Consider the following 24181-nt stretch of genomic DNA (forward strand, 5'->3'; position numbering starts at 1 on the left):
AGCCTAGTCAATAAACCACTGTTGGTTTTTCATCTACCACCGTGCCTGAGTGATTTGGAACACGGTATACTGTACTCAAAAATTTTTTCTCCGCACTAAGCAAAACCAGCAGGCCCCAGCAGTAACTTTTGGGGTAGTAAAGCATAACACAGTATACAGTACTTACCATACCCCCTACCTTTGCTACAGCATAACCCTAAAAACCCATCCACAGCTTAGTCCTAATCCTCCCCGCCATAGACTAACCTTAACCTCCACCAGCAATGCCTAAACTTAACCATCCCCTCTTCCCTGCAGCCTATTGACTTAGCTTACTCATTGAGGGGTCGGCTACATGTACGTCCACTGGCCGGGTGGTGGTGGTGATGGTGGTGGTGGTGGTGGTGGTGGAGGCAGCCAGAGGGCGCAGTCGGCCCAGGTGCGACTGGAGGCCTGTCAATGTGGAAAAATAATAAAACACATTGGCCCCTGTACAGTATTTACTGTATCAAACACATTGGTCACAACATTAACATTGTCCCCAGCAGTGATCAAACAGAAACATTCACCCCCACCGGAATAAAGCACATTGCCCCCCCCCCCCCCCCCCCCCCCCCCCACAGTAAGAAAACACATTGTTCCCCGTACTAAGCAAAATCAGCAGGCCCGACAGTAACTTTTGAGGTAGTAAAGCATAACACAGTATACAGTATTTAGGGGGTAATTCTGAGTTGATCGCAGCAGGAATTTTGTTAGCAATTGGGCAAAACCATGTGCACTGCAGGGGAGGCAGATATAACATGTGCAGAGAGAGTTAGATTTGGGTGGGGTGTGTTCAATCTGCAATCTAAATTGCATCGTAAAAATAAAGCAGCCAGTATTAACCCTGCACAGAAACAAAATAACCCACCCAAATCTAACTCTCTCTGCACATGTTATATCTGCCAACCCTGCAGTGCACATGGTTTTGCCCAATTGCTAACAAAATTCCTGCTGCGATCAACTCAGAATTACCCCCTTAGTACCATACCCACTACCTTTAACCCACCTTTTCTGCAGCCTAACCCCAAAAACTCCTCCACAGCTTAGCCCTAACCCTTCTTGCCATAGACTATCCTTAACCTCCACCATTGATGCCTAAACTTAACCATCCCTGAAGGTGACTTAGCCAAAGCCCTCTTCCCTGCAGCCTATTGACTTAGCTTACTCATTGAGGGTCCAGCGATGTATGCTGGTCTGGTGGTGCTGGTGGTGGTGGTGGTGGTGATGAAGGTGGGAGCTGGAAGGCGCGGTTGGCCCTGGTCCGCCTGGAGTCCCGTCAATGTGGAAAATTAATTAAACACATTGGCCCCTGTACAGTAGTTACTGTATCAAACACATTGGGGGTCATTCTGAGTTGTTCGCTCGCTAGCAGGTTTTATCAGCCATGCAAACATTAAGCCGCCGCCCATTGGGAGTGTATTGTATCTTAGCTTAGCAGAAGTATCGAACGAATGCATCGCAGTGCGGCAGCAAAAAAAAATGGTGCAGTTTCAGAGTACAGTAGCTCCAGACCTACTCAGCACTTCAGACCATTCAGTTCCGGATTTGATGTCACAAACACGCCCTGTGTTCTCCCAGCCACGCCTGCATTTTTCCGAACACTCCCTGAAAACAGTGATTTGATACCCAGAAACGCCCCTTTCCTGTCAATCACTCTGCGGCCGCCATTGCTACTGAAAAGCTTAGCTAGAACCTGTGTGAAACTACATCGCCCGTTGCGAAAGTACTTCGCGTGCGCATTGCGCCGCATACGCATGCCCAGAAGTGCAGTTTTTTCACTTAATCGCTGCACAGCGAACATTTTTAGCTATCGATCAACTCGGAATGACCCCCATTGCCCACAGCATTAACATTCTCCCCAGCAGTGATCAAACAGAAACATTCACCCCCACAGGAATAAAGCGCATTGGCCCCCCCACAGTAAGCAAACACATTGTTCCCCGTACTAAGCAAAATCAGCAGGCCCAGCAGTATCTTTTGGGGTAGTAAAGCATAACACAGTATACAGTACTTACCATACTCCCCTACCTTTAACGTTTTACTTTAAATGGGAAAAAAGGACACAATAAAGAGAGTACAGGACTTACTGGTTGCTGGGCTTGTGCCTGGTATGGCTGTAAAGCCATGTCGCCGGGCTCGGTCCTGTAGTATCCTCCGACGTTCTGGGTACAAAAAATAATTACAGTGTCCTTAGACACAGTCCTGCACATACAGTACTGAATACTGTAACAGTAATTTCATATTATCAAACTGTAAATATATTTTCCCACCACCTCTACGCACACAATTTGAAGCCTTACACATAACAGCCACAGTAGTGTTCCTTACAAACAATGCCTACAGTAGTGCAGTGCCAGATAGACATGATATGCCCCCCAGCAGTGCCAGCTACACATGGTATGCCCCCACAGTGCCAGAGACAGTATGCCCCCACGGTGTTTATGCTAAGAAATCACACGTACTGCATCAGTACACACTGTAAAGACAAAATCCATATACAGTACTGTAGTGTGAATTGGGCCTTACAAACAATGCCTACAGTAGTGCAGTGCCAGATAGAAATGATATGCCCCCCAGCAGTGCCAGCTACACATGGTATGCCCCCACAGTGCCAGAGACAGTATGCCCCCACGGTGTTTATGCTAAGAAATGACACGTACTGCATCAGTACACACTGTAAAAACAAAACCCCTATACAGTACTGTAGTGTGAATTGGGCCTATTAGTTATGCTTTGTGGCAGACCATGTGTACAGGTGGTGGCTAGTGATCATCATGCTGCCATGATGATGGGCCTATTTTGATGTGTAGGCCTGGAGCTGTAGCTCCATCCGCCCCATTGTTAATCTGGGCCTGTGTACTGTACTAAACAATAATAAAGCGCAGTACTGGACTGTACTTACTCATTATCAGAGACAGCCGCAGCAACTCCAGCTTCCTCAGCTGTCTGGTGACCAAGTCACTCCACCTCCGCTGGAGTGACCGTATAGACCGTGATTTTTGGTATTCAAAGAGAATTTCACGGCGGGCTCGGTTATAAGCCCACCGCTTCTCCCGATTATTGGCCAAGGGCCGGTCCCGCCACCTCAATAGGATGAGGAGCTCCCCGCGCAGGTATGGGCTTCCGTGGGTCGCCATTTTTCCTACTGAAGTCCCTAGCATGACGCATGACGCTGGATGCACCTGACAGATAGTAGGATAAATAAGCTGTGTGCTCCAACCGGGGATCGAACCCAGGGAGCACACAATGCACGTGCCTTACTCTAACCACTAGGCCACAGATATCTCGGGTATCAGCAAGCACCTTTTTAAAACATAATATACTGAATAGGGAAACATGGACCCAGTGGCCCTCCGGGTGTATAATGTATGTGATGTGTTATATCTGACTGCTTTCAAAAAAATTAAAATAAAAGCTAGTCCAATATAGTATTGCTGCTTACGCTAATGTGATCCTGCAATGTGTACACACTGTAACGACAATATCTATAGCTAGCGTGATCGAGCGGCAGTGTGCCTGGAGACCATCTGGTAGTCATACTGTGCATTCATGAGTTACTGTAGGTACCCAGTTGCACTTTGCATTCAATATTTCTGCCCATTTGAAACAACAGAGACACAAAGCTAGTCCGAAATAGGATTGCTGCTTATGCTAATATTATCCATCATTTTGTACACAACATAACGACTAGATGAATAGCATGAACAGGGCTGCAGCATTGCCTTGTATTTAGTAGAAGCGGACTTTTTTTTATATAACGAGAAGTAGAAACTTAAAACACCAAATAACTTTATTGTATTAAAAAAGAATAAATAAATAAATTAAAATAAAATAATAAATGGGTCCCGAACTCTGTATCGAACCCGGGTCTTCAAGCATTGCAGGCGGACACTATTCTAGTTAGGCCACAGCCGACCATGGTAGAGGTGGGCCCTCCGGGTTTATATGTCATGTGTTGTATCTTGGTGCTTTAAAAAAAAAAAGGTAGCTGCTTACGCTAATGTGATCCTGCAATTTGTACACACTGTAATGACAATGGGGGTAATTCCAAGTTGATCGCAGCAGGAAATTTTTTAGCAGTTGGGCAAAACCATGTGCACTGCAGGGGAAGCAGATATAACCTTTGCAGAGAGAGTTAGATTTGGGTGGGTTATTTTGTTTCGGTGCAGGGTAAATACTGGCTGCTTTATTTTTACACTGCAATTTAGATTGCAGATTGAACACAGCACACCCAAATCTAACTCTCTCTGCACATGTTAAATCTGCCTTCCCTGCAGTGCACATAGTTTTGCCCAACTACTAAAAAATGTCCTGCTGCGATCAACTTGGAATTACCCCCAATATCTATAGCTAGCGTGTTCGGGTGGCAGTGTGCCTGGAGACCACCTGGTAGTCATACTGTGCATTCATGAGATACTGTAGGTACCCAGTTGCACTTTGCATTCAATTTCTCTTACATCCTAGAGGATGCTGGGGACTCCGTAAGGACCATGGGGTATAGACGGGCTCCGCAGGAGATAGGGCACCTAAAAAGAACTTTGACTATGGGTGTGCACTGGCTCCTCCCTCTATGCCCCTCCTCCAGACCTCAGTTAGATCTTGTGCCCAGAGGAGAATGGGTGCACTGCAGAGAGCTCTCCAGAGTTTTCGGTGGAAAAAGAATTTTGTTAGGTTTTTTATTTTCAGGGAGTCCTGTTGGCAACGGGCTCCCTGTATCGTGGGACCGAGGAGAGAGAAGCAGAGCTGGCTTGTAAAGTTGGGCACTGTTTCTAGGCTACTGGACACCATTAGCTCCAGAGGGAGTTGGAACACAGGTCTCACCTGGGGTTCGTCCCGGAGCCGCGCCGCCACCGTCCTCCTCACAGATGCCGAAGATAGAAGCCGGGTGAGTATTGAGGAAAAGACTTCAGGCGGCAGAAGACATCAGATCTTCATGAGGTAAGCGCGCAGCGGTAAGCCATTGCTCCCAGTCACACACACAAAGCAGGCACTGAAGGGTGCAGGGCGCAGGCGCCCTGGGCAGCAATAAACCTCGTTTTGGCCATAAATAAGGTGGATTAGGCTGGGGGACAGTAAATCCGCGGACCCCCGCCATTTTATTAATATGTGATGAAGGGACCGAAGCCCGCCGTCGGGTGGGCGGGGCTTGATCCTCAGCACTAACCAGCGCCATTTTCTCCACAGAGGCTGCATGAGAAAACGCTGGCTCCCTGTTCTCTCCCCTGCTGAGCTTCACAGGTTGGAAAAAGGAGGAGGGGGGTACTTTGGCGATGCAGTGAGTGGAGATTACGATTATAAACATATAAAAGCGCTATCTGGTTGTATATTCCAGTATTTTTAAGCGCTGGGTGTGTGCTGGCATACTCTATCTCTCTGTCTCTCCTAAGGGCCTGGTTGGGGTTTTGTCCCCTTATAGGTAAATCCCTGTGTGTGTGGGGTGTCGGTACGTGTGTGTCGACATGTCTGAGGCGGAAGGCTTCTCCAAGGAGGAGGTGGAGCAAATGAGTGGTGTGTCCCCGTCGGTTGTGCCGACTCCTGATTGGATGGACATGTGGCATACGTTGCATGCAAGTGTGGCATCTTTACATAAAAGGCTTGATAAGGCTGGTTTAGGGGGGACATCAGGCGGTCAATCCTCAGATTGAACCGACTCACAGGGCCCGTCGGGGTCTCAAAAGCGTCCCTTAACACAAGACACTATTACCGACACGGATTCTGATTCCAGTGTCGACTATGACGAAGTAAAATTGCACCCTAGGGTGACTAAAACTATTCAGTGTATGATTGTGGCAATAAGGGATGTGTTGCATATTGTGGATGAACCCTCAGTCCCCGACACAAGAGTACACATGTTTAAGGAAAAGAAACAGATTATTAATTTTCCCACATCTCATGAATTAAATGAGTTCTTTGGAAAAGCTTGGGAGACTCCGGATAAGAGACCGCAGATCCCCAAAAGAATTTTTATCGCATACCCTTTCCCTAAGCAGGACAGGGAGATTTGGGAATTACCCCCCACTGTGGACAAGGCCCTGACGCACTTATCCAAGAAGGTGGCGCTATCGTCTCCTGACACAGCGGCCCTTAAAGACCCAGCAGATCGCAGGCAAGAAACTACCTTAAAGGGTATTTATTCTCATACGGGTGCTGTGCTAAGACCGACGATTGCGTCGGCATGGGTGTGTAGCGCAATTGCAGCTTGGACAGATGAGCTGACAGATCAATTTGATACTATGGATAAGGATACTATATTCCTAACTCTAGCCCATATAAAAGACGCAGTCTTATTTATGAGGGATGCTCAAAGGGACATTGGATTGCTAGCTTCTAGGGCCAATGCCATGGCTATCTCAGCGAGAAGATCCTTATGGACTCGCCAATGGATGGGTTATGCGGATTCCAAGAAACATATGGAAGTACTACCCTATAAGGGGGATGTATTGTTTGGGGATGGGCTGACGGACCTGGTTTCCACAGCTATAGCAGGTAAATCAAATTTTTTACCATATATTCCCCAACAGCAAAAGAAAGTAACACCCTATCAGATGCAGTCCTTTCGGTCGCACAAGTCCAAAAGAGGTCGTGGATCCTCTTTCCTCGCCAGAGGTAAGGGCAGAGGCAAGAGAGCACCTGCTGCGGCAGGTGCCCAGGAACAAAAGTCCTCCCCGGCTGCTCCAAAACCCACAGCATGACGCTGGGGCTCCCCTGAGGGAGTCCGCACCGGTGGGGGCACGTCTTCGACTTTTCAGTCAGGCCTGGGTCAGTTCGGACCTGAATCCCTGGGTGTTGGAAATAGTTTCCCAGGGTTACAAACTGGAATTCGAGGAGGTGCCCCCGCGCCGATTTTTCAAATCGGCCCTACCAGCTTCCACATCGGAAAGGGATGTAGTGTTATCTGCAATTCAAACGCTGTGTATACAGCAAGTGATAATCAAGGTTCCCCTGCACCAGCAGGGAAGAGGTTACTACTCAACCCTATTTGTGGTCCCGAAACCGGACGGTTCGGTCAGACCGATTTTGAATCTGAAATCCCTAAACCTGTACATAAAAAGATTCAAATTCAAAATGGAATCACTCAGAGCGATAATAGCCAACATGGAGGAGGGGGAGTTTATGGTGTCTCTGTACATAAAGGAAGCGTACCTTCATGTCCCCATATATGCCCCCCATCAGGAATACCTGAGATTCGCTGTACAGGATTGTCATTACCAATTTCAGACGTTGCCGTTTGGACTTTCCACGGCCCCGAGGATTTTCACCAAAATAATGGCGGAAATGATGGTGGTCCTGCGCAAGCATGGAGTCACAATTATCCCATACTTGGACGATCTCCTGATAAAAGCGAGATCAAGGGAAAAATTGCTGAGCAGTGTGGCGCTCTCTCTGAGAGTGCTCCAACAACACGGTTGGATTCTAAATCTACCAAAGTCACAGTTGATTCCGACAACTCGGCTACCGTTCCTAGGTATGATACTGGATACGGAACAAATGAAGGTCTTTCTCCCAATAGAGAAGGCCCAAGACATCCAGAACATGGTCAGAGAACTGCTAAAACCGAAAAGGGTGTCAGTTCACCAATGCACTCGAGTTCTGGGAAAAATGGTGGCGGCCTACGAGGCCATTCCCTTCGGAAGGTTCCATGCACGGACTTTTCAATGGGACCTTCTGGACAAGTGGTCAGGGTCCCATCTGCACTTACATCGGAAAATAACTCTGTCCCCAGGAACCAGAGTGTCCCTCCTGTGGTGGTTGCAAAGTGCTCACCTACTGGAGGGTCGCCGGTTCGGGATTCAGGACTGGATCCTGGTTACCACGGACGCGAGCCTCCGAGGATGGGGAGCGGTCACACAGGGAAAGACTTTTCAGGGCATTTGGTCAGACCAGGAGTCCTGTCTACACATCAATGTGTTGGAACTCAGGGCCATTTACAACGGCCTTCGACAAGCGGAGAGTTTTCTTCGAAACCTACCGGTTCTGATTCAATCAGACAATGTCACAGCAGTGGCTCATGTGAACCGCCAAGGCGGAACAAGAAGCAGAGTTGCGATGGCGGAAGCCACAAGGATTCTTCGCTGGGCGGAAAATCATGTAAGCGCTCTGTCGGCTGTCTTCATTCCGGGAGTAGACAACTGGGAAGAAGACTTCCTCAGCAGACACGATCTCCATCCAGGACAGTGGGGACTTCATCAAGAAGTCTTTGCAGACGTAACACGTCTTTGGGGAACCCCTCAAATAGACATGATGGCGTCACGCCTCAACAAAAAACTTCTGAGGTATTGCGCAAGGTCTCGGGACCCTCAGGCAGTAGCAGTGGACGCACTGGTAACACCGTGGGTGTTCGAATCGGTCTACGTGTTTCCTCCTCTTCCTCTCATCACGAAAGTGTTGAGGATCATAAGACGAAGAAGAGTACAGACGATACTCGTTGTCCCAGACTGGCCTCGAAGGGCCTGGTACTCGGATCTACAAGAGATGCTCACAGGAGACCCCTGGCTTCTTCCTCTGAGGGAAGACCTGTTGCAGCAGGGGCCATGTGTATTTCAAGACTTGCCGCGGTTACGTTTGACGGCATGGCGGTTGAACGCCGAATCCTAGCAAAAAAGGGGATTCTGGAAGAGGTCATCCCTACTTTAATAAAGGCTAGGAAGGAGGTGGCGATAAAACATTATCACCGTATCTGGCGAAAGTATGTGTCTTGGTGTGAGACCAAGAATGCACCTACGGAAGATTTTCATCTGGGTCGTTTTCTCCACTTCCTACAGACAGGAGTGGATATGGGCCTGAAATTAGGCTCGGTTAAGGTACAGATTTCGGCCCTCTCGATTTTCTTTCAGAAGGAATTGGCTTCTCTTCCAGAAGTCCAGACGTTTGTAAAGGGAGTGCTGCACATCCAGCCCCCTTTTGTGCCTCCAGTGGCACCATGGGACCTGAACGTGGTGTTGCAGTTCATAAATCACACTGGTTTGAACCGCTTAACAAGGTTGAGTTGAAATTTCTTACTTGGAAGGTGGTCATGTTGTTGGCCTTAGCATCAGCAAGGCGAGTGTCAGAATTGGCGGCTCTCTCACACAAGAGCCCCTACTTGATTTTTCATGTGGATCGAGCTGAATTGAGGACACGTCCGCAATTTTTGCCTAAAGTGGTTTCTTCGTTCCATATGAATCAACCTATTGTGGTGCCTGTGGCTACCGGTGACCTGGAGGATTCCAGATCCCTAGACGTAGTCAGGGCCTTAAAGATTTATGGAGCCAGGACGGCTAGAATTAGGAAAACAGAGGCTCTGTTTGTCCTGTATGCGGCCAATAAGATTGGCGCTCCTGCTTCAAAGCAGACTATTGCTTGCTGGATCTGTAATACGATTCAGCAGGCTCACTCTACGGCTGGATTGCCGGTACCAAATTTGGTTAAGGCCCATTCCACTAGGAAGGTGGGCTCTTTTGGGTGGCTGCCCGAGGCGTCTCGGCTTTACAACTTTGCCGAGCGGCGACTTGGTCGGGGTCAAACACTTTTGCTAAGTTCTACAAGATTGATACCCTGGCTGATGAGGACCTAGCGTTTGCTCAGTTGGTGCAGCAGAGTCATACGCACTCTCCCGCCCGACTGGATGCTTTGGTATAAACCCCATGGTCCTTACGGAGTCCCCAGCATCCTCTAGGACGTAAGAGAAAATAAGATTTTAAACCTACCGGTAAATCTATTTCTCCTAGTCCGTAGAGGATGCTGGGCGCCCGTCCCAGTGCGGAAATTCTGCAAGACTTGTATATAGTTGTTGCTTACATAAGGGTTATGTTACAGTTGACATCGGTCTAGGACCATTACTGTTGTTTTTGTTCATACTGTTAACTGGTTATGTATGTTCCAGGTTACATGGTATGATTGGTGTGGGCTGGTATGAATCTTGCCCTTGGATTGCTAAATCCTGCCTTGTATTGTCCATCTCCTCTGTGCACAGTTATCTAACTGAGGTCTGGAGGAGGGGCATAGAGGGAGGAGCCAGTGCACACCCATAGTCAAAGTTCTTTTTAGGTGCCCTATCTCCTGCGGAGCCCGTCTATACCCCATGGTCCTTACGGAGTCCCCAGCATCCTCTACAGACTAGGAGAAATAGATTTACCGGTAGGTTTAAAATCTTATTATTTCTGCCCATTTGAAACAACAGAGACACAAAGCTAGTCCGAAATAGGATTGCTGCTTATGCTAATGTTATCCATCATTTTGTACACAATGTAACGACTAGATGAATAGCGTGAACAGGGCTGCAGCGTGTCCTTGTATTTAGTAGAAGCTGACTTTTTTTATATAATGAGAAGTAGAAACTTAAAACACCAAATAACTTTATTGTATTAAAAAAGAATAAATAAATTAAAATAAAATAATAAATGGGTGCCGAACTCCGTATCGAACCCGGGTCTTCAAGCATTGCAGGAGGCCGCTGTTCTAGTTAGGCCACAGCCAACCATGGTAGAGGCAGGCCCTCCGGGTTTATATGTCATGTGTTGTATCTTGGTGCTTTACAAAAAAAACAGGTAGCTGCTTACGCTAATGTGATCCTGCAATTTGTACACACTGTAACGACAATATCCACAGCTAGCGTGATCGGGTGGGTGGCGCCATTATTATTACCTCTGTGACAAAATGGCGCACAGGGCAAGAAGGTTCAGTAGTAAGGAGCTAAAGATTCTTGTGCGGCATATTGACAGGCCCTTGGCCAATAATGCTGAGAAATTGGCAGCATATGAATGTGCCAGACAGGAGATCCTGTCTAGACTGCACAGGGAAAGAGGTATCCCGCCTCTCCAGAGGAGATGGAGTGACCTGGTTAGACGGGAACCGCAGAGGCTGCAACTATTGAGGGCCAAAGTTGCTAGAGGTACAGTACAGTGTTTTTTTATTACTGTCATTACATTTTTATGTACTACAGTACAGTATACTAAAAAGTATTACTGTACAGTACTGCAGCCAAGTCAGTATATTATTATTACAAGTACAGTAAGTACAGGGCTTGCTCAAGGGGTCTGGTACAGTAGTTACTGTAGGACGACAGTGTCTAGGTCGACCACTATTGGTCGATACTAAGTACTGTAGGGTTACAGGGTTTCTAGGATGAAAGGGTCTGCAGGTCGACACGATCTGTGTTGACAGGTGAGATGGTAGACATGAGTTTTTGATGTTTATTTGGTGTGGTTTCCTCCATATACAGCAGTGACTGAGAACCCCAAGTAGTGCACCGAGCCCCCTCGGATGGTTCGCTTTGCTCGCCATGTTTCGTGCAAGGTTCCTCCCTCCGCTACTGCTGCACTTGCCACAGGTTTCCGTTCCCAATTGTAGTCCACGTGGATCGAAAAGTACTGCATGAAAAGGTTTTCACAAAAATTTTTTAAAAAGTGAAAAACTAATGTTGACCTTCTGACCTGTCGACCTACAGTAGAACATGTCGTCCTACAGTTGTGATTCTGGCATCTGTTTACCATTTGCTGGAAATCCCTCAGCTGGCATACGGACAGTATCCTTTGATTATTATTTTTTTTTTAATGATTAATTACTGTATAATATGGGTGCATACTGTATTTATAGTATAATTTTTTTTGGGAGGGAGTGACGATTTGGTAGGGATTTTAAATAATGTTTCTTTTTCACAGAACGTAGGCCCTGCCTCCACCAGTCTAGCCAGGGAGCTGATCCTATGGAGGGCCCCAGTGGCACCCTCCCTCCCTTGCCAGGTAAGTACAGGGGCAGAGGGTTTCACCTTGACAGTAGATGCTACGTTACTGCAGGGCCTGCTGTTTTTGCTTAGTATGGGAACAATGTGTTTGCTTACTGTGGGGGGGGTTGATACAGTGACTACTGTACAGGGGCCAATGATTTTTATTATTTTTCCACAGCGACAGGCCTCCAGGCGGACCAGGGCCCACCGCGCCCTCCGGCTCCCACCTCCTCCACCACCACCACCATCACCACGATCCAACCATCCGGCATTCCCGGACCCTCAATAAGTAAGCTAAGTCAATAGGCTGCAGGATAGAGGGCTTTGGCTAAGTCACCGCCAGGGATGGTTAAGTTTAGGCATCGCTGGTGGAGGTTAAGGATAGTCTGTGGCAGGGAGGGTTAGTGCTAAGCTGTGGAGGAGTTTTTGGGGTTAGGCGGCAGAAAATGTGGGTTAAAGGTAGGGGGTATGGTAAGTACTGTATACTGTGTTATGCTTTACTACCCCAAAAGTTACTGCTGGGATTGCTGTTTTTGCTTAGTACGGGGAACAATGGGGGTAATTCCAAGTTGATCGCAGCAGGAGTTTTGTTAGCAGTTGGGCAAAACCATGTGCACTGCAGGGGGGGCAGATATAACATGTGCAGAGAGAGTTAGATTTGGGTGCGGTGTGTTCAATCTGCAATCTAAATTGCAGTGTTAAAATTACCCCCAATGTGTTTGTTTACTGTGGGGGGGGCAATGTGCTTTATTCCTGTGGGGATGAATGCTTCTGTTTGATCACTGCTGGGGACAGTGTTAATGCTGTGGGCAATGTGTTTGATACAGTAACTACTGTACAGGTACCAATGTGTTTTATTATTTTTCCACAGTGACAGGCCTCCAGGCGGACCAGGGCCCACCGTGCCATCCAGGACCCGCCACCACCCGTCCACCCATCCTCCACTGGAGAGGCAAGCACAGCCCTCCCTATAGTAAGTACAGTACTTGTTTTTGTTACTTTGTGAGTTTTTTTTTAATAAGGGCTAACTGTATGCATACAGTACACTGTGGGGGAGATGTACTAAGCCTGAAAAGTGATAAATTTCACAGTGATAAACTGCCAGCCAATCAGCTCCTAACTACCATGTCACTGGCTGTGTTTGAAAAATGACAGGAGCCGATTGGCTGGTACTTTATCACCGTGATATTTATCACTTTTCAAGGCTTAGTACATCTGGCCCTATATTTCTAAATTGTTGAAAATGTGTGCGTGTGTCTCCCTCCGCTACACAAAAGACTTCATTATTCCCTATTATACAGTATTCAGTATCACTAACCTCATCTCTTCCCACCCTCCCCGGTATGTCTTACTGAAAATTGTGCTACCATTTTTTGATCCACAGTTCAGCAGGAGGAAGCAGGGCCAAACAGCCCTTCAGGCCCCAGCACGGACAGCTACGAGTGCTGGAGCAGCCCTGAGCCCACGGAGCCAACCCTTTACTGTGCATCCTGCTCCTCCGATGAGGAGGTGGCAGCAGCACTGACTCCTGTATGGACCAGACCTCTCCCAGGCTGTAAGTACTGAACTGTACTGTACATCATGTTCTGTTGTTAATGATGATTTACAGTATGATGACCCTATGGATTGCTGCCCTAAGCAAATTTGTATCTTCCCTGAAGCGGCTCAGTGTTGATAGTGTGATAGTATACTGTACGTAGTACTGTAGATACTGTACAACATACAGTAATACTGTAGTTGTCACGCCATCTTACTGCTGGTCTTCCCCTATTTTTCTGTATGGATACTGTACAGTACTGCACCTTTCTGCGTATGCTGTCCAAAGTAGAGTAGTATACAGTAGCTACAGTACAGTACAGTAGGTACTGTAGGAGAACACAGATTTGTCTTTTGTATTAGTGATTGATTTGTTCTTCGGGCACTCCATGGTACAGCACATTACATTACAGTACACAGAATGTTGGGCTCCAGCATCAATAATCTTCTTACTGTACTTTATTGGTGTTCACATGTGCTGCCGTATGATATTGTATAGTATTTCTGTATACTGTACTGTATTACTATCATTTCAGAAAGTGAACGATCATTTCTTTATCCACAGTGTATTCCCCCATACTACCAGAGGAGGAATCTGAGGATGGGGAGTGGCCTGAGACTCCTCCACTACCATGTAAGAACTACTGTACTGTACAGTACATTACTGACTGTACTGTCTCTAACTTTTAGTAATACTGGTGGTCATTCCGAGTTTATCGCTAGCTGCATTTGTTCCCTGTGTAGCGATCAGGCTAAAAATCTGCTTTTCTGCGCATGCGTATGCACTGCAATGCGCAGGCGCGTCGTACAACGGTTCCATGCCGTTTGAATGGAATCTATCGACGATTCCATTCACACGGCAGAACGCAAGAAGACTGACATGAAGGGGGCATTTCTGGGTGTCAACTGACCGTTTTCAGGGAGTGTTTGGAAAAATGCAGGCATGTAGGAGAAAATGCAGGCGTGGTTGGCCAGACGCTGGGCGGGTGTATGACGTCCAATCCTGACACGAATAGGCTGTAGTGATCACAAGGGCCGAGTAAGTTCAGAGCTACTGTACTCTGAAACTGCACAAACCGGCTGCACAAGCGTTCGCACTCCTGCAAAGCTAAAATACAGTCCCCAGTGGGCGGCGGCAAAGTGTTTGCGTGGCTGCTAAAAACAGCTAGAGAGCGATCAACTCGGAATGACCTCCACTGTCTCTACACTACAGTACACAGTGGAGGATTTACCACAAGTTAACCAAAGCATCTGCTTAGGTCCTGTAGGTCTCACGGGTCTCTGCTTGCCATAAGAGGCCAACCACAAGGCTGTATACACTATAGGACATTTCTGGAGTATTTTGTACAGTATAACATACAGTACATTCATTTTGCATATAATTTTAAATTCCACAAAGCTGGGTGTGTAGTGGAGGGGGTTGGGTGGACAGTGTTATTTTAAGTACAGTATTAGGGATGCTGGATTGTTTGAGGGAGGGGTGCCCTAAATCTGCATTTTGATTAGGGCCCCGTGAGGTCTACGGTAGAGAACTAAACCTACAGTACCTTCTCTACTGTAATTTAAATAAAACACCACCATGTGCAGTGTACATTATTGTAAAGTGTATCTCATGCCCCGCCTTTACCTTCTCTATCCATTCACTGTATTGTGTTTGTTCACATGGGTTCGAGGTACAGTACTGCACAGTAAACTGACAGTGCACTATTTTTTTACAGCAACGCCTGTAGACGAGGTAGACCTCCAAGGTACAGTACTGTAATTATTAATAACTTTCAGTATTAAGATCCCTCATGGCTGTTTACAGTATCAAGTGGGAATAATCTTCAGACTTCTGCAATGCTTGCTGAATCCAGTACAGTACAGTACAGTACTGTATGTTAAAATCTACTGCACTAAAGTACAGTATTTTAATGTATTCGCCATTCACCAGGTCAAAATCCAGTAAATACTGTAAGGTTGCCATTCATGTATAACTACAGTACCCCCAACATTGCCTAGGATTTTGACTTCCAAAATACTGTAGCCCTAGTAATGTACAGTACTGTGTATTTTTTCCAGTGGGGAGTGGTAGGGCATTGTGGGGATTTCCTTGTTGCATTTCATATGTACTGTATGTTTATTCATGGCAGGGTTTGGGGAGGCACAGTAAGAGGAGGGTGGGACAAGCTGCCTCAGTAGCCCTCTCCTATCTGTAATTACAGTACAAAGTATTAATGTGCTGTATACTGCATTATGCTTTACTACCCCAATATTTGCAGCCATGCAATGCTTTTGTACCTACTGTTTGCTGGGGTGTAGGGCCAGACATGCTGGGCGTTCTCCCGCATGTCTGTGAAACTGATTGTAGAACTGATCGTAGATGTGCTAAATGTAGCACATCTACAGTACATATACGATCTGATCTGAAATACAGTAGGGGGCATTACATACCCCATAAAAGATTTTATTACATGCAATTCAAGGAATGTTATATACGCCTTGGAGTGCGATTGTGGTCTAATTTATATTGGAAAGACCACAAGGAACCTCAAAACAAGGTTATCTGAACACATTTACAATGTGAAAAAAGGTTTAGAAACCCACACTGTTTCAAAGCACTTTAAGATTAAGCATTCATGTAAACCTTGTCACTTTAAATCCTTTTGGGGTATTCAGACAGTTAAGCCTACCCCACGTAATAAAGAAACTGAAGTCACTTTATCCAAAACGGAAATGAAGTGGATATATAAATTAAAAACTCTAACACCTTCAGGCCTCAACGGAGACTTCGAATTGAAGTGGTTTTTATAATAATTTTTAATAATTTTTTAATAATAATTAATTATTTTTTAATTGTTTTTATTATTTATCAGATTGTGTATTAGATTTTTGTTGATACTCACCTAGTAACTTTGTTGTGAATATCTACCTCATCTCTTTTTAAATCCACTCCAAGTTCTCCGTTTTATATTTTTATATTTTAAAATATATATTAAACTGTTGTTATATAAGAATGTAATATGCACTTTCTTATTTTTGAGATTTGGACTTGTAAACATAATGACGATTACACATATTGAAAACGGGGAATGGAACGCATACTACGCTGACTTTGACACGCATATGTCATTTCCGGGAGCGGCACTTCCGGGATCGCGGAAAGAAACGTAAACGTCACTTCCGGTGACGCGTATGTTACCGCCGGGCGGATGTCAGCAATCGCAACAGCTGTACTCATTTGCCATCATTAAAGCGTGCTATTTAAGGAAATAATTTGGACTATCCCTCATGCTTCTGAAGAAGGACAATTGGTCCGAAAGCGCTCAAGCCTGGGGGACAGATTTGCACAGCATTTACGGAGGGCACGGAAGAACCACTCGGCAGTCTTTGGGACACCGCTAGTAACCGGGACTTTTGGTGATTATATCTCCACACTGTTCGTTGTGGCTCTCTGGACGTTTTCCACTTAATGCTGTTTTTTAATCCTTGTTTGTAAGTGTGTTTTGTAATAAATTCATCTTTAACCAAACACACAGACGGTATTGCACTATTATCATTCTCTATTTCAAGCGTCTATTGGAACGGTATCTATGGAATAAAACCAACCAGAGGAAATTCCTTCTCTACATGCAAATTTACCAGCTATAATTTGTGAGTGGTACCATTGAGAAATTCCAACCACACTTTTGTTTAAATGGGATACACTATGTGTTGTATTTTTTGTCATTTCTTCTAGCATACTGCTAAGTGATTTGGAGCAGAAATTCATCCCTTTAAACTTATTGTGTAAGCCATTTTTTTTACCTCTCAGATTCTGGTGTGATAAGGTGGTGCCACTTGATTTCACTAATTGTGGATGTATGATCTGAAATAGGCCACAGGTGCGATGTGCACCTTGTGAAATTTAAACCATGTGGGGGTGAATGCTTCTGTTTGATCACTCTTGGGGACAATGTGAATGCTGTGGCCAATGTGTTCGATACAGTAACTACTGTACAGGGGCCAATGTGTTTTATTATTTTTCACCATTGACAGGCCTCAAGGAGGGGGAGGGCCAAACATGGTCTCCAGGACCCCCCAGCACTCCCGCTACTACCACCACCCGACCACCCACCCACCCACTTCATGATGCCGGCACATCTGTACCATCAATAAGTAAGCATTCCTGCACTGTACATTGCTGTACATGTACTGTACACGGAAAAATACTGTAAAGTATAGGAAAAGTCTACATTACTGTGTATGGATACCTCTGTCCAGTAAGAACTTTACTGTCCTGAAAGAATCCAGCAGGACCATTGCTAGGTGTTGAGCTAGAGGAAACAGTAGTCATTTTAGGGGAGACTAACTTAAAAGAGGCAGGTGCGATCAGGTTAGGGTTAGGCTGCAGGGGTGGGGAGGGTTTAACATTGACAGTAGATGCTACAATAACTGGTGATGGTTAGTATTACAGTGTAAGGAGAAGAGGGAGTTTAGGGATAGGCTGCAGGGAAGAGGGGTTTGGGTTAGTCACCGCCAGGGATGGATAAGTGTAGGCATCGCTGGTGGAGGTTAAGGTTAGTCTATGGCGTGGAGGGTTAGGGCTAAGCTGTGGAGGGGTTTTTAGGGTTAGGCTGCAGAAAAGGTGGGTTAGAAGGTAGGGGGTATGGTAAGTACTGTATACTGTACCTACTGTAACTACTTTCAGGATTGTCACCATTGAGTTGCCTAGTATTGTACAGTACTGTATTCTACTGGACTGTATACTGTATTATGATTTACTACTACCCTAAAATTCCCTCTGAGTGACACTAACAATACTGTAGAAATGTACTGTACATCCCAAAATGACAAAAAATGTTTTGTTTGTTTTTTGCAGTTCCACCACAGCCAGAATCCGGAAATCCACCTCCTCCCGGTAAGACATTTTTTGTTAAGTTAAGGTTCATTTCACCACTGTTTCTCAACCTTATCTGTATCTAGATCTTATCTGTATCTTATCTGTATCTGTACAGTACTCAACCTGTATTACTGTTCTAATACAGTACATTGTTTTTTATTTTCATAGAACTCCGAAGACTAATGTCATTGGCAAACACCCTGTTTGACTACATTTATCGTTCTTTGTAAAAAATATTTATTATTACTGTACAGTATTTGTTGTTGTTCATTTGGTGTATTACAGTACATCTTTATCCCAGCCAAAAGTGATTGTTTATTTTTTGGTTTCACATCACACCTGATGAACCTCTTCAACTGTGCCCAGACCAATTCAATAGGATTCATGTCCAGTGACCTACAGTACACTAATATACAGTATATTAGCATACTGTACAGTACAGTAATTCAATCAATACAAAGTCAACTACAGTATATACTGTAAATACTGTACATACCGTACTGTATTGTACAATAATTAGTGAATACAGTAGATTAGAATGATACTCACTCTGGCGATGTACATTGCCAATGTATTGTATTTGGCGGTGTGTGGTGCCAATTTATTCCTCTCTTTCATGAATTTTGCATTTCTTACACCCAACAAACTGCATTTGGCTCCGTGTACAGTAGTTCAGTGCATGGTGGGAAGAAGATAATAGAAATACAGTATTGTTAGTACAGTAGTAGTATTCGGATGTTCACAACATGTCACAACAATGCTTAACAAAGTTTCTCTCTAAATCTGATGTTTCAGATACAGCCTACAGTACAGTACAGTATACTGTAGATGTCTGAAATTGAGTACTGCCAGGCAGGGGCGAAAGTAAAACTTTGATTAGCCCCATAGCAAAACCTTGAAAGCCCACCCTGCTGGTGTCAATATCAAATCCCATGCAGGAGAGAGAGGAACAAGAAAGAGAAGGGGGAGAGAGAGAGGGTTTCATGTTAAAAAAGAGTCAGGAGCGAGAGAGATGGTGTCTATGTAGGAGGGGCCGGGTGTGGGCTGGGTATCTATTACACTTACCAAGGGTGGACCTTCTGCTCCCCTTTGGATGCCCCAGGTTCCCCTCGGGGGTGGCTCTGGTTCGCTAGACTGGAATGGCTGGGAGTCCTGGATGGTTCCTGTAAAGGAGAAAACAACCTACATACGCACGGACTGAGAGCAGGGGAGGAGGGACACCCACGGGTGAGCTCAATAATAGGTCATCATTGGCACTTGTGGCCTCAGACTGGATGCCCGTGAGGTGCAGAAGCACCCGGTGCAACCACGGACTGAAACGCCCACGAACAGGGGGAGGGATGGGGAATGTGGTGACAATCTTACGTAACACACACGGCATACAGGTTTGCTCACCTGACTCTATCGTGCCCACTTGCATGATGAGCGATCACACTTCTGGTACCTAGGACAGGAATACGCAGGAGAAAGCGCTGCGGGCGGAGGCACACACAAGCGAGCAGCTCTGTAACTGACTGGAACTTTGCACAGCTAACAGCCTACCTGCGAGGGGAGCCTGACTGGGAAGTAATGCGTGGAGGCGGACCTCGACTGGGTACCTGCTGCCTAGCGCCTAAGCGATGCCTGCAGCCTGACCAATCTACAGCCCCCTAACCACTATGAGGTGGAATATCGCAGAACGCTATGCGCACAGGAAATACTGTACAATGCAGAAACATACAGTGACATATGTACAATACTGTACCTACAGTCTATAAGAATACAGTGACACACAATACCTACTCTAGGCGGCAGTGTGCCTGGAGACCACCTGGTAGTCATACTGTGCATTCATGAGATACTGTAGGTACCCAGTTGCACTTTGCATTCAATATTTCTGCCCATTTGAAACAAATAGACCAGAAAGGATGTCTGAAATAGAAATGCTGTTTATGCTAATCTGATCCTGCAATTTGTACACACTGTAACGACAATATCCACAGCTAGCGTGATCGGGCGGCAGTGTGCCTGGAGACCATCTGGTAGTCATACTGTGCATTCATGAGATACTGTAGGTACCCAGTTGCACTTTGCATTCAATATTTCTGCCCATTTGAAACAACAGAGACACAAAGCTAGTCCGAAATAGGATTGCTGCTTATGCTAATGTTATCCATCATTTTGTACACAACGTAACGACTAGATGAATAGCGTGAACAGGGCTGCAGCGTGGCCTTGTATTTAGTAGAAGCTGACTTTTTTTTATATAACGAGAAGTAGAAACTTAAAACACCAAATAACTTTATTGTATTAAAAAAGAATAAAAAAATAAAAATAAAATAATAAATGGGTGCCGAACTCTGTATCGAACCCGAGTCTTCAAGCATTGCAGGCGGCCGCTGTTCTAGTTAGGTCACAGCCGACCATGGTAGATGTGGGCCCTCCGGGTTTATATGTCATGTGTTGTATCTTGGTGCTTTTAAAAAAAAAAGGTAGCTGCTTACGCTAATGTGATCCTGCAATTTGTACACACTGTAACGACAATATCTATAGCTAGCGTGATCGGGCAGCAGTGTGCCTGGAGACCACCTGGTAGTCATACTGTGCATTCATGACATACTGTAAGTACCCAGTTGCACTTTGCATTCAATATTTCTGCCCATTTGAAACAAATAGACCAGAGAGGATGTCTGAAATAGAAATGCTGTTTATGCTAATGTGATCCTGCAATTTGTACACACTGTAACAACAATATCCATAGCTAGCATGATCGGGCGGCAGTGTGCCTGGAGAACATCTGGTAGTCATACTGTGCATTCATGAGATACTGTAGGTACCCAGTTGCTCTGGGTTGAAACAAAAGAAACACAAAGCAATAGTAGTCCGAAATACAGTAGGATTGCTGCTTATGCTAATATTAACCATCATTTTCTACACAACGTAACGACTAGATGAATTGAGTGAACAGGGCAGCAGCGTGGCCTTGTATTTAGTAGAAGCTGACTTTTTTTATATAACGAGAAGTAGCAATACCCCAAAATACTTTATTGTATTAAAAAAGAATATCTAAATACAAAAAAAGAAAATGGTGAACGAATTGGCCACAACATTAACACTGTCCCTAACAGTGATCAAGCAAATGGGTATCGAACCCGCACGTGCAAGCATTGCAGGCGGACACTGTTCTCGTTAGGCCACAGCCGACCACGTTACAGGCAGGCCCTCCGGGTGTATATGTGATGTGTTATACCTGAGTGCTTAAAAGAAAACAAAGCCTGAAATAAGCTACCCGGCAATTTGTACACACTGTAACGACAATATCCATAGCTAGCGTGATCGAGCGGCAGTGTGGCTGGAGACCATCTGGTAGTGACTGAAACACGAAGCTAGTCCGAAATAATTCCAATATAAAGGGAAGTGATTAATGGTTCGTCATTGTCACAATAAATGTCAGCCAATCAGCAGGCGGCGCTATGAAGGGTCCGTTGGCTATTTGAGGCATGCGCTGTAGAGTTTAGGAAAAGCAACATCTGGTGGACAGAAAGTAGAATGAACGTTACAATTATAACGTGACGTCACATTTACAACGCAACTTATAATGGGAGTTATAGCGCAAGGAGCTGGCGCGAGTTGCATGGCGCCCGCTATGCGGTACGCAGCAACGATATATCAGGACACATCTGTATATATATATTTTTTGCATGCAGAATAAATACCAGCTGCATCTGCATGTAGTGCTATTTAGAGTTGAATTTGGAATACACCTCTCTGAAATGTAAATTTTAAATCTGCTCCACCAGCCGTGCAACATGGTTTTGCTGAGATGCACAGTTGCTTACTCTTTCTTACTTTACTCCCACCTCAGAATCAGGCCTTATATCTCTTCTTCATCCATGTCCCCACACAGCTGGAAACAAATGATCTTTGGAATTACTCAGGATTTGTGTTTAGCAGAATTGTAATGAACCCCCAAAGCTAAATACCCTCAGACTGTACAGAAGAATGAGTGATATTACTTCAGCCATTTTGCAAATATCAATCACTGCATATTTGTGAGTTCCCATTTGAAATGGATAGATTGGAATACTGTATTTCCATTAAGAACATTAAAATGTTCTCAGATTATGTACTTTAGATGAAACACAGGTAGTGTGTTTGATATTGTAGGTGGAAGATACCTTTCTACTGATTGGTCAAGTGAGGACAGTGTCTTTAAACGATGAGGGGAATGGAGGCAATCGGGAAAGCACAAGTTTGACAGCGCAACCATTGTAAGTATAATGCAGGTTAGGTTTAGGGACGAGAGGGGGGAGTTTAGTTTAGCCGCCATTCAGGTGTGGGGGGTTATGGTTAGACTGCAGGGGAGGGTTAGGTTTAGGCTGCAGGGATGGGAGGGTTAGGTTTACACACCACTGCAGGAAGGTTAAGGTTAGGCACTAAAGGGCCCTACACACTGCGCAATCCGCCGCCGAGCTGCCCGACGGCGGATATGGCCGACCCGGCGGCAGGGAGGGGGGGGACAGTGACGGGGGGAGTGAAGTTTCTTCACTCCCCCCATCACCCGGCTCCATAGCAGTGCACGCAAATATGGACGAGATTGTCCATATTGGCCTGCATGCACAAGCGACGGGGCACCAGCGATAAATGAGCGCGGGCCACGCATCGTTCATCGCTGGTGCCTCCACACTGAAAGATATGAATGGTATCTCGTTCATTAATGAACGAGATCGTTCATATCTTTCACTCATATCGCCCAGTTTGTAGGGCCTGTTAGGGGGGGAGGTTAGGGTTAGGCTGCGGAAGTGGTAGGTTAGGGTTAGGGGGTAGGGGAGAGAGGAGATTGGGGCAGATGTATTAACCTGGAGAAGGCATAAGGAAGTGATAGACCAGTGATATGTGCAAGGTGATAAAGGCACCAGTCAATCAGCTCCAATATGTAAATTAGCAGTTAGGATCTGATTGGCTGGTGCCTTTATCACCTTGCACATATCACTGGTTTATCACTTCCTTATGCCTTTTCCAGGTTAATACATCTGCCCCAATATCCCTTACCCATGTCGGGTTTTCATCCATCGGGATCCTGGAGACTGTATTATGATCGCCGGGAATCCAACAGCCAGCAAATCATACTAAACCCCAAAACATCAAGCTAAAAACTTTATATCTGCAAAGCCGGTACTGTATACAGTACTGTACATCAGTTGCTAGACCACCTTATACTTTAGTCTGTGCTCATCACTTACCTTTATACAAAACTGTGGCCTGATTACATCTGCCCCAAGTGCGCTGGCCAGAAACTATTAGAATCCATTTCCAGCATTTAATGCATTCAGACACAAAATTCAGTGTGATACAGTAGATTTATACTAATTATGTTACCCCCTACAGGAAACCACAGTTAGGATGTCCCCTCGGTTTCTGATGAATACAGAAATACAGTTTTGGCAGCAGTAACTGTAGATGTGTTCTATTACAGCGGACATCTCTAAAAGAACTACAGTACTGGAAGAGTCTGACAGTTTTATGGATTCAGTTTCCGGTGAGTGAGAGATGAAAGTTAGTTTTGCTGCAAAATCTGTGTTTAAAATAATCATGGAAAAACAATGAGTCTACATCAGAAACAGACACATATTACTGTATAAGGTGTATTTACAAATATGTATAATATGGATAATATCCAAATTCTTGAATGAACCTGATTAACATACCTATGATGCTAAGGAATCAGTGATATGTCATCTGGGCTAATTTACTGTCTGAAAAACACAATATTAAAAACTAGTTTCAGGGAGATTATAGTCTGTAGTAAAATTTGGCGCGTGAAACATGGCATGCTGTTGAGGGGGTTGTTATGATCCAACCAAAGTGCGTGTCCAGCCTACATATGGGCGTATCTAAGCTTAAATGCTTGATGCAAAATAATGCTATATAACATCAGTAGCAATATATTTTGAGAAAATGTTGCTATAATTGGTACTAACATTGCTGTCTGCAATACTAGATTTCTTATTTGCATCTATTCGCTGAAATTTTCTGTTCTTCTCACTCAGCGCAATATACATTATAAATGTAATATAAAT

This window comes from Pseudophryne corroboree, chromosome 1 (assembly GCF_028390025.1).
Source record: "Pseudophryne corroboree isolate aPseCor3 chromosome 1, aPseCor3.hap2, whole genome shotgun sequence".
In the NCBI taxonomy this organism is placed as follows: domain Eukaryota; kingdom Metazoa; phylum Chordata; class Amphibia; order Anura; family Myobatrachidae; genus Pseudophryne; species Pseudophryne corroboree.